Below are 18,514 nucleotides of genomic sequence, written 5' to 3'. Positions count from 1 at the left end.
TGTTTAAGTTTATTCACAATGGTAACTAAAACAAGGATGTGTCTTATAAACAGAATATACAGTATTATGTGATCATACTGAATACAAAAGATCTGCTTGTGATAGATGGTGAAGATGAGCTGTAAACATTATTGACATATTATGGCCTCATAAAGTTGTTAGCAGACAATTTCCCATTTTCAGACAGAGAAAAGTTAGTATTTATTCTGAGTTGTGTTTCTGGCCACCAGAACAATTTAAGAGAATTTCACCAACGCCTAGAGGGAAATATCTGGCTCTTTAGCTGCTAAATCCTTCATTACGTACTCCTCAGCTGTACTTTGTGTTTATTGCTAATTAGCAAACATTTGCATGCTAACCAGCTAGAATAAGTAGGCGAACACTGTATAGCATACATTATACATGTTAAAAATCTGAATGTTAACATTGCGAGGACATTAGCATTAAGCTCTGAGCACAGGTCATGACCTCAGTGTGACTCACAGATAGTACCGTGTGGGTACAAAGCATGCCATTGTATTCGAGTATTTCAGTCGGACCCCTCCCGCTATCTGCGAGTCACCGTTTTCAAAGCCCCCGTCACCGTGTGAAACAACTAATACTGATGAAAAGGACAAACAGAACTTGATAAAGTGGTTAATATCACAGATATCACAGACCCTAACCCTAACCCTAACCCTATGGGAAGAGGAACTGATCAGTACATTGGTCAAATCATTGTCAGTGCTGGAGGTTAAAGTTGTACCAAATCATCTCTGACTGACAATGGCCACGTCAGAAAACGGATCAACATCAGGTATTATTGTTAAAGTCTAGACGTTTCCAAAGTGCGTTCACAAGTTGTTGACACGTGTTCTCTGATACTGATGTTTTAACGTTCTGTGGGTTTAATGAGTCCGTGTGAGCTCCTCCCGAGCTGCTGAAGTATAACAGGGCTTTGTCTGACATGACATCCTCCGCATAAGCTGTAATTTTAGCTCACTCACTTTGATCAGAGATGCTCAAGATGTTATAGAAAAATCTGTAGAATCTCCTCTGTGCATTCTGGATGTTTCCAGAGGAGCCGTTTCAGCCGCCCACTGAGGCCTGTTGACCAGTACAAGTGTTGAGGGAATTTTAAATCAGAAAAGTCTCTTCCTCTTTTGGGGTGGAGGACTTTTACCCTCCAGAATCCCCTCCAGTGGACATTAGTAATGTTGGAGGTCGTGGTCTTGAGCCGTGGCAGTTGGCTGCAGCCCCAGTGATGCCCAAAGCCAGAGCTCTCTGCTCTCTCTCTCTTTTTATCCTTCTTCTTCCTCTTCTTTTTATTTAAATCAAATTCGTGACTGAATTGAATTCTGTGTCTGCATTGGCCTTCCAAGTTTATAGAGGATTTAAAACAGCTGATGGCGTGTTCGACCACTTTCAACGCATGAAATGTCTGTTTCTATATATTTAGCAGGACATATCAATATCAACACCAGCAATGATGTGTTTCATAACAGTGCAGTCATATGATTTAGTGTACAGCAGCAAAAACTATTGTATCACTTCCACCCTGATGAAGATCCCATGTGCTTGAAACTGGAGCTGTTTTAAACCAATAGGTCCAAATAAATCAAAGCTTTTCTCCTTGCTCTGCCTGAGGAACATTTTTCTTTCCTTTGTGTTTTTATTTTAATAGTAAGTAATTTGGAAGTGATCTCTGTAAAAAAAAAAAAACCATAACAGCAGGCAGCAGGATGTTCGTTCAACACCGAGAGTCATGCCAAAGGCCTTCTGGTGTCATCACATCTTCACCGTCATTTGGTTCCAGTTGCTGCTATCTGTATCACTGGTGAGGTCTGCATTTACAAGTACCCACTTCCATCTGGTCCACTCATCATAAAGCCCTATCTATGCCAATTGTCCTCCGCCCTGCAGCACTGCCTCAGCCCCGGTCTTTGGGCCTTTTCCTTTAACTTCGTTGGAACAAGTTTACAACAAGTTTACAACCCTTTATGTACAACTTCAGAGTAAAATTGCAAACACACCAGGGGATTGAAGTTGTAATAGAAAAGATTTTTTTTTTTAAAGTTCAATATATGTTTTACAGTGGTTTTGTATTTGAACAGTTTTTATGTGCAGTCAGATAGAGAAGAAATGTATCATTCGATTCTGAAAGTCAGCTCTGAAGAGTTTGGCTTTTTGCTGAAAAACGTTTGGATGTGCGAATAAAGAATTTAGTCAAAATAAGAAGCAAAGTAATCACATGTAACATTGTGGTGAATCCAAACTATACATGTTTTATGACAATTTACACCACAGTCGTTTTGTATGTGGGGACATGTCACATTATTCAGATTACTTGAAACATTTGCGTACACCTGTGGGTTTGGTATGTTTCTTTTGTTTTTTGAGAGGTAACATTCAAATACTCCATTTAAATGCTTTTTTCTCCATGTTCTCCGTGTCACTAAGCACTCACACACTTAACAGGACCTCCAAGTGGGTGACAGTGGAGCTCACGTCCTCTTTTCTTCACACATACATGTTCTCTGAACTCATCGTCCATCCACCTGCATGCATGAAGCCGTCCAGAGCACTGCAGCTGGTCTCCCGCAGGTGTGTGTGTGTGTGTGTGTTGTGATTGTTTCCCTGTTTCCCGTCTACAGTGATCTAAAATGTAGAAGTTGTGAAAGATCTTTTTTCCACCCATCTTTTTTGTTTCTTCCCCATGAACCCTGAGGATCTTCATACAAACTTCATAAGTATTCACTGATCTCTTATTCAGCTTCTCTAAAGTAATTACACAAACCCCATGTCATTCATTTGCTCCTGACTTTAGAAAACATAGAAGAAACACACAAATTAACTACTTTAACTCATTATAAACATTACAACCCAGCCCTAGAACAATTAGTCCACATGGAGTGGTTTAATACGTTTATTAATCAGATTGGAAAATGTCCATCTATCCAGTACTTCTGTTTATTCTGTTCAGGGTTCATATCCCAGCATGCACTGGTGGAGAGGCAGTCAGACAAACCCATACAATTCATTAAAGAGCTATTTGATCATTTTTGGGGACACGTGCATGTATGCTGATGAATAAAAAACATCACATTAGAATGATAGTCATGATTATTTGTGTTATTATTATATAATAATACACTGTGCACTCTGAAACATCCCCTAATGTTGCCATGGAAATCTGCCAATCCTTCAAATGAACAATGCTGGTCCAGCATGCTTAAGTGAGTATTTGGTTGTCTGCTTGAGTGTGGATGCAGGAGTGTGTGTGCGTGTGTGTGTGTATAGAGATGACGACACTGTACTGTACTGTACGTATCATGCAAATAGTGCATGCATGTATTTCATGAGTACTACAAGTGATTCTCTGTCACATTTAAATCTTTTTCTGTCTCTTTTATTATGTCGACCCCCTCGTTGAAATCAGACACCAGATGGCGATGTTGCCTTCAGGATCCCTGACCATTCCCAAGCCACATTCCCCTCCTCCTCTTCGCCCTCCTCCTCCTCCTCCTCCTCCTCCTCCTTGGTGGATCCGGCGCGACAGTTGGATCCTCTCGCCATGCCGGTCACGCCCCACACAGATATCAGCCTGTTTTGTCCATCTCACACTGTATTGCATCTCTAATAAACACCGTGCTGACACATGTGTGCACGTGCACACTCGCACCTTGTCTATCACATACAGACATCTGCATACTACCCTGCTTTTTAACCCCAAGATTCAAGTCATACCCAAGTCCAAGCTGCAGCTTTTAAATGCCTATCCTCAATAAAGTTAAAAGCCTCTCATCATATCGCAGTGTTTTCAAGCCAAATGGTAAGGCATCAGCCCACTCACTCCTATTTTTAACCATTATTACAGTCATCAGTGAGTGAAAGGCTGGATGGCAGCATCACAGGTGGAAAATAGACCGATTCATTGCAATTACTCAGCCAAGTGAAACCAAACTGAAAATTAGTGCAACTCTGTGCACGCTGTTAGTTTGATAGCTGTGTCTTCGGGCACAACATGCATTTGAACAAACAGATTGTTGCATTACACCAAATGGTAGCATTCCTCTCGAAGTGATCCAAGTGTAGATACAGTTAATTTAGTCACAAGGTTGTTAACATATGGATATTTCAAACAGAAAAAAATCTGTAAAATTCACCCTAGTGCTTCCTAATATGCAAAACCAGGATGATAAGACCTCGTGATGCGCGAAAGAACCTCTCCCTCGTGGCATGACTAGATGTAAAGGCTGCCCTTATTTCAAATTAGCTGGATGGTTTCTGTGGTGTTTGTATCCTCAGAAGCATCATCCAACTCACCACAGGAAACAAGGGTGTACAGTATGCTATAGCGTTAAGCCCGGAAGCATTTGGGAGCACAAACTGGGATCATTCATGCCGTGGTTTTATTGTAGTACTGTGTCAATAAAGTGTCCACTACGCCAACAACAAGCTTGGTTGTTTATTGACAAAAATGCCATTAAACACACACACACACATGCATGCACACACACACACATATATATATATATATATATATATATATATATATAGACACAAAGTCAGAAATACACACACATGCACACACATTAAAGCACCATCTCCCTACGTGTGGGAGACAGAGAGACCATCACCATGGAAACAAACGTCATGTAGCCTAGTCTCCCACCATCCACTGCCATCCCCCTCCCCAATATGAACTCACCCCCACTTCTCCCTCTCTGTTGCTGCCTGTCTACATGCTTCTCCGTTTCTCCTCCTCTGTTTCCCATTCCCAACACCATCCATCTTCCCAAAATACCCCCACTCTCTTTTTCTATCTGTCTGCACTGTGCCATCAAATTTCATCAAATCTATCTATCTATCTATCTATCTATCTATCTATCTATCTATCTATCTATCTATCTATCTATCTATCTATCTATCTATCTATCTCTCTATCTATCTATCTATCTATCTATCTATCTATCTATCTATCTATCTATCTATCTATCTGTCTATCTATCTATCTATCTATATTATGATATTACAATATCTCTGTTACTATGTCATGTTCATGAGTGTGTTTCTATGTGTGTGTGTGTGTGTGTGTGTGAGTAGGAGACAGAAAGTGAGAGTTAAAATCCAAGACAGAGGGAGTGTGTGTGGGGGATGGGCGGCCAAGACAGACTAACGTGATATGAATTACCCAAAAATCACAAGAAGAAATCACCTCTCTCTCCTCCCTCCGTCTCTCCCTTCCTCTCTTTCTTCTCTCATTCCACCAACTGTATTGATGTTTACTGATCAATATTGTGTTCCATCCATAATTGGAGAACCAGTGCGTGCAGGTTTGAAAATGGGTAGCGTAACTGTAAATAATTAGTCATGCCTTCCTTTCCCCAGCAGCTGTCTTCAGCTCCCCTAGCTGATCCCCATGTGCCCACAGCATGCTGGGAGATGCAGTCTCCTGCCCACTGCTACATATGATGTATGGTCATCTCAACCGGCTCTTTTAAAGTCAACTACAAATACATCATGAAGCTCTCGCAAACTTTATTTCCAATGCATAAATTCATATTGTGACTTCCTACCAGCCTGACCACGCAACACTGGACCAAAGATGGACAAGTACATATCACACTGTCATACTCCTGTTGCAGCTGGAGATCAATATTCAGTATCACGATCCCTTTGACTGGTGAATTAGACTCCAAAGTCCCTGAGCTCCTCCACTTGGGCCAGCTCTTCACCTCGTCTCAGACTGTAAAACTCTTTTTCTCCTGACACCGCCATGGGATCAGATGTGCTGACTCTTACCACATCCTATCAGATCAGAGATCAGAGTCACATTCAGCAACAGGAGCATCTTCATTTTCAAGCAGCATCAAACTGCTCTCACCTTGATGTCCTGTCCTGTGTGGACGGACAGACCTTTTTTCACAGCAGACATACTGACATCATGTCACTGTAAGATAATAACTAATCCGCCCCAGATGAGTGCCCAAGAAACCATGTAAGCGAGCCTCTAGACACAATACCAGGCCTCAAATGCAGTGCAGCCGTGATTAATGTTATTAACGACACTCGTGGTTCTCTTGCTCTTACATGTCAAAATGTCCAAGAAGAGAGAGAGAGGGCTTGCGTATCATTTCCATGAGATCCGTGGCCGTGTTGAAAGAGGCTGATTTCATGCGATAAAGTGGCCACACAACAGTTCAAAGGTTCAGACAGGATGTACTTGTGCAAACTATCGAGTCCCTCGACCAATCACTGTAACCTCACATTTAGACTGCAGCTAAAAGGCCCCGCACACCTACGCAGGTGTTTTTAGCTGTTCTGCTCATTAGACCGCTCAACGTGAAGATGGATGGAAATGATGTGATTTCACCAAACTGCATGTACTAAGGGTCTAAGTGGGTGCCCGTAGTGGGTGTGTGGGCAGGTGTTGTTAACATAGAGGGGAGATTTTCTTGTTGCACCAGGTTTATTGTAAATATAATATCGATAACCCTACAGGCATGCCCTCGCTCATTTACCCTGGCAGCTACTAAGTGGTACTTGTGTGACACCTGTCCTAATGTCCTGCTATTTTATGACACACAGCTGTTTACTAAGGTTTACTTTGCATGGCAGCACATCATTTAGTTACACCCTGAACTGAGCTTCTGTGTGCCCTTTGACTGTGGTACAAGTCATAGTTACATCATGATGCATTGATCAGTTAATGGGCATCGGGTGCGAAATGTATGCAATGACAAAGAGTATTTACAGGGTTCACAAAAAGTTAGGGATATTCGACTTTCAGGTGAAATTTATGCAAAATGTAAAAAGTGAATGCTACAGTGATATTATATCATGAAAGTAGGACATTTAAGTAGAAGCATGCACTGGTAATTTCTTCATCTTAAACAATTTATTGAAAGAAAATCTAACAACAGTGGAGGGCAAACGAGGGTAAACGTAAAATTGGGACGTGGCCAAAGGACGTCCACTCCTCTCCTTTCTGTGACTCTTCCAGTCTCTGTATCACTGTTCCAACCTCCTGATGACACTCTGTGACCCTCTAAGCTCAGTGAACACCTCCGTCTGAGGACTTCCTGTTTGAAGCCTCCAGTGTTGAGGTGCTGCTGATCAACTGTTAGGTGTCGTCTTGGTCTCATGATGTCAGAATGTGAACAGCAGGATGAGGAGGACTGTTTAAATACCAATTCTAACTGAAGCAGGAAATGTATTGGTGGTGGTTCATCCTGAAATTTCACCTGAAAGCCGAATATCCCAAACTTTTTGTGAGTAGTGTAAATGGTGATTAAAAATCAAAATGAAAAGACTACTGTAGTCATAGTGTAATCATTTCCAGACTGTAACATCTTACTGAAGTACATTGAAGCGTCTCAGTAAAGTAATACGTTCTTACACTAACCAGCATTTCCTGATGGTTATTTTTGACTGCCAATATGCTAATGATGCCCATCTGCTATACCAATATCTCTGGCCTTAACGTTTCCCTCAAAATATTGTTTATGTCAGAGTGTAAAAATCTCTGAACTATAATGAAACACTGAAACCAGAAGCTCAGACAGGTTTCATTACACACTGACACACTGACATAACACTTCACTAAAGGTGGTAAACAATGGCAAGGAGGAGATGAGAGACTGTTTCTTACTAATATCTCTCATTACAGTAACAAGCTAAGCGGACTAACCTTAAACTGACCTCTGGAGTGAAGATGTTTTGATAAAGCTGCCACCAAGGACAACTTTAGTCATCTCAGGTACTACAAGGGCACCAACCTGCCTCCTCTCCTCTCCTCTCCTCTCCTCTCCTCTCCTCTCCTCTCCTCTCCTCTCCTCTGCTTTCCTCTCCTCTCCTCTCCTCTGCTTTCCTCTCCTCTCCTCTCCTCTCCTCTCCTCTCCTCTCCTCTCCTCTCCTCTCCTCTCCTCTCCTCTCCTCTCTCTGACCTGTTCATCTTAATGCTCGGATCTTAGCTCCTTGATCCATCACAGTTCATGGCAAAGGCCATTGCTACCCTCTGGCACTCCTCTTTCATCTGCGTTTTCACCTTCTCTCTCTCCATCACACTCCACCTTGCTTTCATCTCCCCTGCTCCCCTCCCTGAAGGTTAGAGGGAAGCAGGCAGGGGCAGGTAGACACGGAGGGGTGAAGAGATGGAGACGGCATCATGATGCCCCATACCTCCTACATTCCCACACATAAAAGTTTGATTTATCTACAGGCGGACACACATACACGGAGTTGTACATTTTCTACTTCAGCACTGCCAAGGTTGCAACCGTATTGTCATGCAAAGCTAATCAATGCAACACATAAAGCCTCTCAGTCGTCTTTTTTACCGGTTGTACATGAGAGCTGCTCCTGGGCTTGCTGAATTCGATTAGCTTATTGGGAATGTGTAACAGGGCACCAGAGGACACAAATGATCCTGTGATTGATTAGGTCTGTCTGGAAGAGAAGCCACAAGACTAGTAGTCTGTCATCCATTAGATAAGTCTTTTACCTTGAGTTACAGCTCTGTCTTTCACTTAGGTAACATGGTTCATTTCTTTTTTCGCCTCGTCTTTCCCGACTTGATGTTTTACTCCGTACTTATATCAAATCACTCAGGCCTTCTTTTCTAAATATATGATTTGACTTTTGGCACGCTTACTTTACTTTGCAGCTGCACTTAATAATATCTTACCATTAACGATGGATCAAATGACTTTGTGTAATAGAAAAATGATGTCAAACTCACTCAGATATTTATCACCAGCTTTACCGTTCCCTCAGCTATACAGCGCAATTCAGCATCTGCAACCTCACTGTACGAGTTTTATGGCCCACAACTTTTTCATTTACTGTCAGTGCTCCTGTTGTTCCCAACCGCAGTAGGCAGCTATTTTCATTAGTAAGCTCTGAAAAACCAGTGTTCACTTTCTGTCAAAATTGGGGAGGTCGCGTCTGATAATCTTTGGTAACTTTTTAAAACGGACAATCTTACAACCAGGCCCACTTCACACAGTGGTTGGCCAGGAAAATAAATTGGGGACTGGCCTTCAAACTCATTCAAATCCAGCTTTGATTGTCATCAAACACCAATAATCCAGTTTTTAACCATTCACACCAACTTATTTTCCCAATTGATCTGCCTCTCTGCTGACTTGTTGATTGGCGACAGCCCATCCCTAAACAGGTCACATGACTGAGACGGGCAGTGGGACGGCAGCCGTGTGTGTGTTGGGAGGAATATGAGATCCAAGTATCTGATGGTGTGAAACGTGACGCAACGTGAGTTTCAGGCCAATTTGGGTCACAGAAAGAGCGAATGTGAATCTGTGTGTGTGTGTGTGTGTGTGTGTGTGTGTGTGTGTGTGGGCCATCTGTCCTGACAAGATTACTGGAGTCAGACAAGAAGTCCGACTGGACCAGATTAGAGTATGAATATAGGGCAGGAGGAAGAGAAAGAGAGAAACGGAAGGGGAGGAAGAGGAGGAGGAGAGAGACAGAGATTGAGGATGATGAAGAAAACAAATGATAGAGGGGCTGAAACAGAAGCGTAGAAGGCAGCGGCAGAGAAAATTGCTCAATTTCAGCTAAAATATGGGAAATATGTGTGTTGTCAGATCAAAGCGAAGGGGGGGGGGCGCACATACAGTCAGATCTATTTCTGCTGCTACATACTGTATGTATGTTGTACATGTTTATATTTGTTCCTGTTTCCAGCGTCCTGACTGCAGCTACACGTTTACATTAACCCCTTGCTGTTTTCCACTGTGGCTACTTTATATGTTTATGTGTTTGTGTCTATACATAAGTATGTGTGTGTGTTCATGGATGTGCTTATTACACAGGTGAGATCGAACGCTGGCAGCACCCAGGAGAAAAACACTTCGACTGAAAACTGATTGCATCGCCATGGCAACTGGGTCCTACTTTCTCTTTCCCTCATCCCCTGTCTACGTCGATTTGAGTGGCGGTTGGTTTGATATGAGTCTCTTCAACGGAGTACCTCCCATCCCTCTCACACACACATAAACACGCACACACAAGCACACGCACACTGACTTACGACTCTTTCTAATTTTACACACACGTGTTGCCATACACCCGATGGGAGATGTTTCAGTGTGTCTTCAGTCAACAAATCTGACTACATAGTTTCATCGTTCCAAAACCCATCCATTCATCCACTCACTCCCTCATTATGAATCACTACAGCTCTCCCACTTACTGTATTACTGCTGCTCAGACCCTTCACTACACACACACACACATATATACATACATATAACATATATATAACATATATATGTATATGAAGACATATATAATCATTGGCATTCATCCACTCTCTTCCCTCCAGAGGATTGACAGGCTGGCGAAGAGTTCCCCAAGCTGTTGCCCTGGCAACCCTGAAGAATATTCCTCGGTGGCCATGACAACCGGTGATGCACATCCGGTGTGGTCGTTGGATTTTTATTTAGATGCCTAGCAGGGGGCCGGTGTGCGTGTTTCAGCATTTGTGTGTTTGTGGATATGTGTGTGCACGTAAATGTGTGTATTTATGGTTGCATGCAACAAAGCAGTAGAAGCACTGTGTGCCAGTGAATGTTTGCATGCGTCTATTTTTATAATGGTGTTTGTATGTGTTTGTTTGCATAGAGGGATTTTAGTTTGCTCCATACATACTGCCTTTTTTTGGCCAGATATTCAAAGTATTAACGTCAAGGTCACTTGTGTCAACACAAACTCTTAAAATTTAGCCCGGACAATCAAACCTCTGTTGAAACTTTTCAAACTTTTCAAAGACAAAATAATGCCATCCTCCAGATAAAATGGTAAACTCATAAGCATTGCAGCTTGCGGGCCATTTAGCATAGTGCTAAATGCATCATTAAAACAGCCCCCGTATAAACATTCTAATGTTGTGACTTATTAAAACGCTACTGTGAAGTGTAAAATAATATGTAGTGCATTTTAAGGTGCTAAATTGGTCATATAATGTGAAACAGTGCACTTGGCAAACAAGCTAGCTCGCCTTTGTGCTGGAATAACGTGTCAATCTGTACATACGACACACTCTGTTCATCCATCATTCCTTTATCATTACATAATAATAACAATCACTCAGACTTACTGTATACTCCAATACTAACTCACTACTTCACTGAGAATATGATGTGGAAATGGACACGTTTCCTATGGCTGTCACTGACGCCTGCAGTACATCTATAAATGTGTCACTATGGTCCTGTTAATGGCTCCAATAGGAATCAGTCAATAATAGCTCTATACATGTAAAAGTCCGTGCTGTCCATTAGTGATGTATGTGGAGGTGAGCAACAGCAAATGCATGTTTATGGGGGAAAATAAACTCACCACAGAGACCTCTATACTGTATCAGCTATAGGAGAGAGAGATGGAGTATAAGCAAAATGCTTCAGGGTTGATGGATAGGAACAGACAGAGAGAAAGTCGACCTTTTCAGCGACACCTGAGTGTGTGTGTGTGTGTGTGTGTGTGTTTGTGTGCGTGTGCATGTGTGCGTGCATGCATGTGTGTGTGTGTGTTAAGACCACATGTCGCGTCTACAGGGCTTGTCAGTACACATATCACTTAATGATAAGCTACAGACAGTGTGCTGCAAGCGAAGGTGAAGATATGGGCTCTGCGGATAAGCTCAAACTCTCTTCTTTCAGCTGATTGCCATTTCTTTCTCTTTTGCTCTCCTCAAGCTCACACACACACACACATACACACACACATAAACAAACCCGCTGTGTGGTGCTGACAGCCATACAAATAATCAATAAGTAGACTCCTACTGTCACTTGCATTTTCACGAAAACCTCCTTTAAGTGACCTTAAATCAAGTCTTAAACATCTACATGGCATCATGCATCAGCACACACAGCTCACACCTCTGTCCAGTCTGTCTGGGGTGAGATGGATGAAAGGGGGAAAAAAAAGTAACGCATGGAAGATAGTGACAGAAGACATACCGTACTTGTACAAAAAGTAAAACAATAAAGTCTAAAGGGCAAGATGACTTAAATGTCAGAGCATGAGTGTGTGGTGTGGAGTGAAGGAAGCACTGCTGGGTTTGATGAAATTATGTCAATGACAGTCTTTTGGATTTCAAAGTAAGCTCTGTGCCACAGGTATATATGCTGCCTGTAGCCTACAGCCTTGCAGATATATAATGCTCTTAAAAATAAATTAAATGAATGGTAATGTTTCTGCAATTGTCAAATTGTTTGTACTTTATTCATGAAAGATCACAGTGTGTGAAGCGGGTAGTATGCAGAAGTTATTAGGATTTAATAAACACAGCTATGCATCTGCACAGACTCTTAAAACAAGCATAACGTGCCCAGTCCAAATCAATGAAGCAACATTTATACACTGAACCCCAGAGTATTTCACAAAAACCAACTCAGTGAACAGGATTTGCCCTCCAGTCTATTATGGACCTATAACGACCACATGACACAAATAGTTTCACAGTTACAATTTGGCATATAAGACAATTCTTTAACTGGCCTTTAAGTTCTTTAAAAGAGTGGGAAGCGACGTTTCTCCACTTCCACAGCTAATCCTGGTGAATACAGTGAACCTGTACAGGACTGTTTAGTTCTCCAAAAACAGATGAGTAGGGAACTTTGCTAAAATCACTTGCCCGGACTTGGAGGTTTAGTTTCATGTCTATCTTGGAGAAGTTTTAGGCTAACATAAGTGTGGCAGTAAGGGCCAACGTACAGCGGAACTTGCTGTTTGTGTGCACAATCGTGTTGTGGCTGGGTTCCAAACGTTTTCTAATTTGAAATTACTGGATTACTATGCCGCTATATTCAATTCAATTCAATTCAATTCAATTCAATTTATTTTGTATAGCCCAATATCACAACAGAGTGTCTCATAGTGCTTTACAAAGTTCACTGAAATAAACAAGTGTAAGCGAACAAACAATCTAATAAAGAGTCCAGCAGTCGATGAGGCCAGTGGATCAGTCCGATGGATCAGTCCGAGGCATCACCTGCCCTTTATGACCCTCCTTCTTCGGGAAGGAAAAACTCAAAAAACCCAGTGGGAAAAGAGAAACCTCCGGGAGCACCACAGTGAAGGAGAGATCCAGCTCCCAAGGACGGACAGGCTGTAGCCTTGGACAGACGCACATCCATTATATATATTATATATATATATATATATATATATATATTATATATTAATATAGTATCAGGAGGAGAAGAGAGGGGACAAGGTGCAGCAGGGAGGCTTATCCATTACTCCCAGTGTGGTGGACCTTCAAGTAATAATCTGTGGTATTTTCATGAATGCCTGCTCCTTTTTTCACTGTTAAAGCACAACAGTGATTCTGTCTTAAATAATTCTATTAGAGCTTCCAGTTGATTTTTTTTGGTCTGATTCCTTTGGAAGATGGGGTGAATAGGTTTGGCTGGACTAAGAGCAGGGAGACAGCCACACATCACTGACACCGTCCACAATCGACCACTTGGCAGATCAATGTTGCTTTCAGTCCAAATGCAGTTTACGGCAGTTTCGATACAGTTATGATTAAAACTATGTAGACTGAACAAGGAGCTGCGTCTGAGGACGTTTTTGTTTTCCTTTTGGAGTAACATTTATTGGCTGCAGTTTTTTTAGTTGTTGTGATTGTTTTTTGATGATGCAAACTGCAAAAATCACTGCATTTAATCTCATCATCTCATCAAAATGTGATAAAATGATCTGAAAGACTGCCAAGACTTTCCTCAGCTGTTCTCTTTGAACCTTTGAAACCTTTTCTATGTGAGGCTTCCAAAGTATTTCTGTCAAAACCTCTGTAAAATGTACTTAAGGAAACACTGTAATTGGTCGATTTATTGTTGAAGTTGGCAAATACACAAATACTATCAGCTGCACTTTCAAAATACAATATTGGAAGTGCTGGTGATACTATTAGTTAAGGCCGACCCATTGCCTACCTACCTGCCTTCACATTAAGCTGTACCTAGTTTATAGCACGTGCAGGTAGGGAACTGTGTCAGCAGTATATTAATACTAATTCATCAAAATCAACTCACTGCAGCACATGAATGGAACATAAAAACAGTATCTAGTAGGACATTTCTGTATTTTAAACCTGGGTCCTTTGGAACTGACCCAGTAGATCAGACAACAACTGCAATTTTACCTTGCAGAACACAGGAGTTGCTGGTCTACTGCGTCAATCAGTTAGCTTGTTTGTGCTTTGTTTTAAAGGGTTGGCTCAGATCCCAACTAACCCTTTAAAGTCAGGTGTTCTGTGACATCACTTTTTTTTGCCAATGGAGTCTGGTACCTTCAAAGACGATAGCAGCTAATGTAACGGCTGTTTAAACAGAAAGTATCTTACAGGTCTGTGTCCTGCAGGGAACCTTTCCATAATATTATCAGATGCTGAGCCTGTCAGTGGCCAATTCCAAACCACTGTGCACCTATTGGTCATTCAGACACAAACATATGGTCCAGGTTTGGAAATACTGGAGTTATTATGTGGCTTGGTCATGTATATGGTTGATGTCTTTTTGGTATCGTCCTGATTGGTGCATCCCTAACTGTAATTCTGTGCTGTTCCCATTTTTTTTGGCATTTCTTTTCCCCTGTTAAAAGTTTGCTGAGAATTCAGTTCCTGACGTTGTGGAAAAGCCTCACAAACTGCATTTCCTGTTGACTCTAACCTCTACCGCTGACTGCTCAAATACTTGAGAGTGTAATTGAGCTTGGCGATTCAATCCAAATGTTTTCCTCTTTTTAGCCACTCAGTGCAGACCTGAGGTGAGATGTGTGACATGAGCGTCTGGCCTCGTCGCTGAAACAGCGGCTGTTGTCCGAGCTGTTAAATGATGGCGGTTTGACAGGCAGCCCCAGGTTGATCAAAACAGGTTGATCAAAGGAGGAGGGTTCCCAAATTTACAGAGGAAGAAAGAGTGCGAGGTGGAGTGCCCATGAGGAAAGAAGTAGGGAATGAGAGACGATGAAGTAGCAAGCGATGCCTCGTTGCCATGGCAGCACCATCTCTTCGGTCTCCGTGGGAACGGCTGAATCCTGTTGCAGCTCGACTTTGCCCCTGGGCGAGAGAGAGAGAGAGAGAGAGAGAGAGAGAGAGAGAGAGAAGGGAAAAAATGGAGAAGAAAAACAGTAACAGAACGGCGAGTTTAGCCCGGGGCGTTTGGGCTGACCTGGAAAATGTTGGGCGTGTGCTTATTCTCTCCCTTTCTTTGACTCTGTCTCTTTTTTATTCCCCCATTTTATCTCGCTCTCTCACCTTGTCAATAGACTTCTAAGTGTTTTTCCAGACACTGTCAGACAGTTAAAGGTGAATGTGCAGCGCTATTCAGAGCCTTCAAATCCTCATTCTGTCCCAACTGATCAGTGTGTGTGTGTGTGTGTGTGTGTGTTTACATCCCTGCACATCCAACCATCCCTGCACATGTATGCATATGCACACTTTCTGTGTTTTAAACATCTTTACATTGGTGAAGCACACACACACACACACACACACACACACACACACACTCAGAGTGCTGTCACACGCCCACGCCAGCCTGCTTGTTTGTCTGTTTGTGTGTTTATTCGTCCATTTGTTTCTGACCTGGCTCCAGCCTATTCACAGCGCATAAGTAGCCCTATTAATGGGCCAACTTGCCAAGAAAACAGATGATCCCCTCTGACAGAGGTCCTATTGTTACCATCAGCGGCGAACAATGCAGCCCTGTCTGTGGGCCACAGTGGTCGATTCACCCCCTCTTTCAGCCGCAGGTCACTACTCTATCAGCCACAGCCACGGGGAACGGGAAGGGCGCTCAGAAGCTACATTGTACAAGTAGGATTTGTGCGACATGGGTGATTTATGAGGAAGTTACTGCGTAGGGTTACGACATATTCAAAGGCTTGATTCCTTGGGATTTCATAATGATTACAACAGTTGATTTACTTTATGATGAGCAATTGTTTCTCTTCAACTTCCCTGTAAATCATAAAAGTCAACACGTCTGACATTTATGTGACAGGATGTAACAGGACGTATTATAAGAAAAGCCAGTTGAATGCGTGAGAACATTCAAACTTGGAGGAAAAGCTTTGTTGAGAAAATAAATTCTATTCTAATTTGTGTTTTTGAGAACTGAAAATCGCTATCTGAAATCATAATAATTTATTACTAACTGGATTGCGCTGTAAAGTTTTACAGGTTTTGAACTAAAGTTACCCAGGCAACAGAACACTCAGGTTTCCAATATTCCTGCATTGGCCGCCGCACCTATTCCTCATGCATGCCTTATGTTTACTGTTATTTGATTAATGAGTCATAATCAGCTCAGCATGTGAAAATGGCAGATTATCTAACATATTTAGCCATGTAGAACAAACAAAGCATTGATTGTTGTTAGTGGAGACGCACTACTGTCTCCAGTCACACTCTCATAACAATGCATTTTTGCTTAAAAAAGAAGAGAAGACAAAGGCAAAGAAATGTGTATATATTCTGCTTTTATACACTTTTATACATTTAGAATTTCTGACAAGTGGTGGTTATTTGATTTGCTAAGTGACTCCATATCTTTGTTCAGATTGCTATAAGCTATGACAGCATGGCCATTTGCCTTCACCACATCTGGGCTCCTGTAAGAAAGACAGCTAATGCCAGATGTCCTCCTTTTGTAAAGCTGGAAAAATGTGCACATTAGCCATATGTGTCTGTGTGAGACACACACACCGTGGGTATGTGTGTGTGTGTGTGTGTGTGTTTAGTGTGCAAACTTTTATTGTGATCTGACGGATGAAGTCACATGTATTCAGTCCAGTGTGTGTGTGTGTGTGTGTGAGATCATCTCGTCAGGATGTCACTCAGCTCAGCAACATATCACAGCAAATGTTTATCCACTGTCTTACACCTGTATGAGATTAAACCCTGAAGGCTAATCTTAATTCCCAGTAATCTGAGACTATTCTGCAGCTCATGTGACGTCAGGATTTAATGCTGTGCTGATAAATAGCAGCAGCCCGCTAATAGATTACCCAATTCTCTCATGTCAAATCAAATCCAACAAACCACAAATACATAAGCTGCGTCTGCGTTTGCTTTTCTCTGCCGTTAGTCAGCTTGTTTTCTTCTCATTGAGTCAGGCTGCTATAAGGACAAGTGCAGACTTTTTATTACTGTAACTGTCAAACAGCAGTCAGTGTCAGAGGTTGTTATCACAGAGCAGATTAATAATTATAGTGCGGAGGTATTTTATTATATTGTTCTGCTGTAAAGTGGTCCAAATGTTTAGATTGATTGATTGCTTCTCAGCAAGCCCATTCATTCCTCTAAATTTCACTGTGCAAAAAATCGACTTGCAGTGACTTTAAAACCTGCTACATTATGTGATACTGCAGGGACTTGAGACTATATCCAAAAACTACTCAGTGCCGAATTTTAATTGATTTGCAAACTATGTTGTGCAGCAGACAAACAATGAGCAAAGATTCTTGTGATTTTTTTGTCATTTGTTACAGTGAAACATCACCAAATCCACATGAAACGACTGAACAGTTTGTGAGTGCTTTGCTTTTTTTCCAGTGCGCATATTTCTGTTTACAAACCACCTGCAAAGTACTAACGGATGTGTAAGTGACTCCATTCAAGGATAAGGTCTGCAGCGGTCAGTTTATGATGAAGACAGCGTCTGCAGAAACTTTTCAACCTGTGCTAACATTATATTTATTGATTGCTGTCAGGCTGTAATGACAATTTCAACAATTATAACAAAAATTCTTCTAAAATACGTTACAGATCTAAACCAAAATGCGTTACTCCGTCTCTCAAACTTTCCTCCCCCAGACCATGTGTTCCATATGAAGGAACTAAATAAACAAACATATAGTTGCCCTAAAAACTACATTTTTGTTAAATTAGATGCTGCTCAAACTGCAGTAAATCACACATTTCTTGGGAACTATTTTCAGCTGCGTATCTGGTGCACTTGTTAGTATTTACAGCAGCAGTAAGGCGTATGTGAGATAATCTCACAATAAACTACAGCGCCCTGTTCTTTGTAATGGAGGAACATGTCCCCCAGTGGGACAATGTGGCTCACTGTTTTTCTCAAATATTAGCCACTGCTTCAGAGCAAAAGCAAAATTCAGAACCGATAGCAGGGCACCACTGATGTGAGGTACATGAAGTGCATGTTGCCCTGTGTCATCCATGCGTCACCCACTGTGCAAAGGAGGTGAAAGTATGTGATGTGTGACTTCTGCCTCTCTTTCCTTCCCTCTGTCCACTTCGCTCCTTATCACCAGAGCGGGCAAAGTTCAAGTCAGTTCTCTCCTCTCACAGGTCCTGCTCGTCCTTTTATCTCACACACCATCTCTCCGTTCTCTCTCTCTCTTACTCCTTCAGTCAACCTATTTTCTTCTCTGTCTCGCTGTTTCTTCATTGTGTGCAAGTACACACACACACACACACACACACACACACACACACACACACACATTAATGTAGCTTCATTTAACAAAA

This window comes from Pempheris klunzingeri, chromosome 16 (assembly GCF_042242105.1).
Source record: "Pempheris klunzingeri isolate RE-2024b chromosome 16, fPemKlu1.hap1, whole genome shotgun sequence".
Classification (NCBI taxonomy): domain Eukaryota; kingdom Metazoa; phylum Chordata; class Actinopteri; order Acropomatiformes; family Pempheridae; genus Pempheris; species Pempheris klunzingeri.
The sequence above is the reverse complement of the archived record's forward strand: the minus strand, read 5'-3'. Positions refer to the sequence as shown.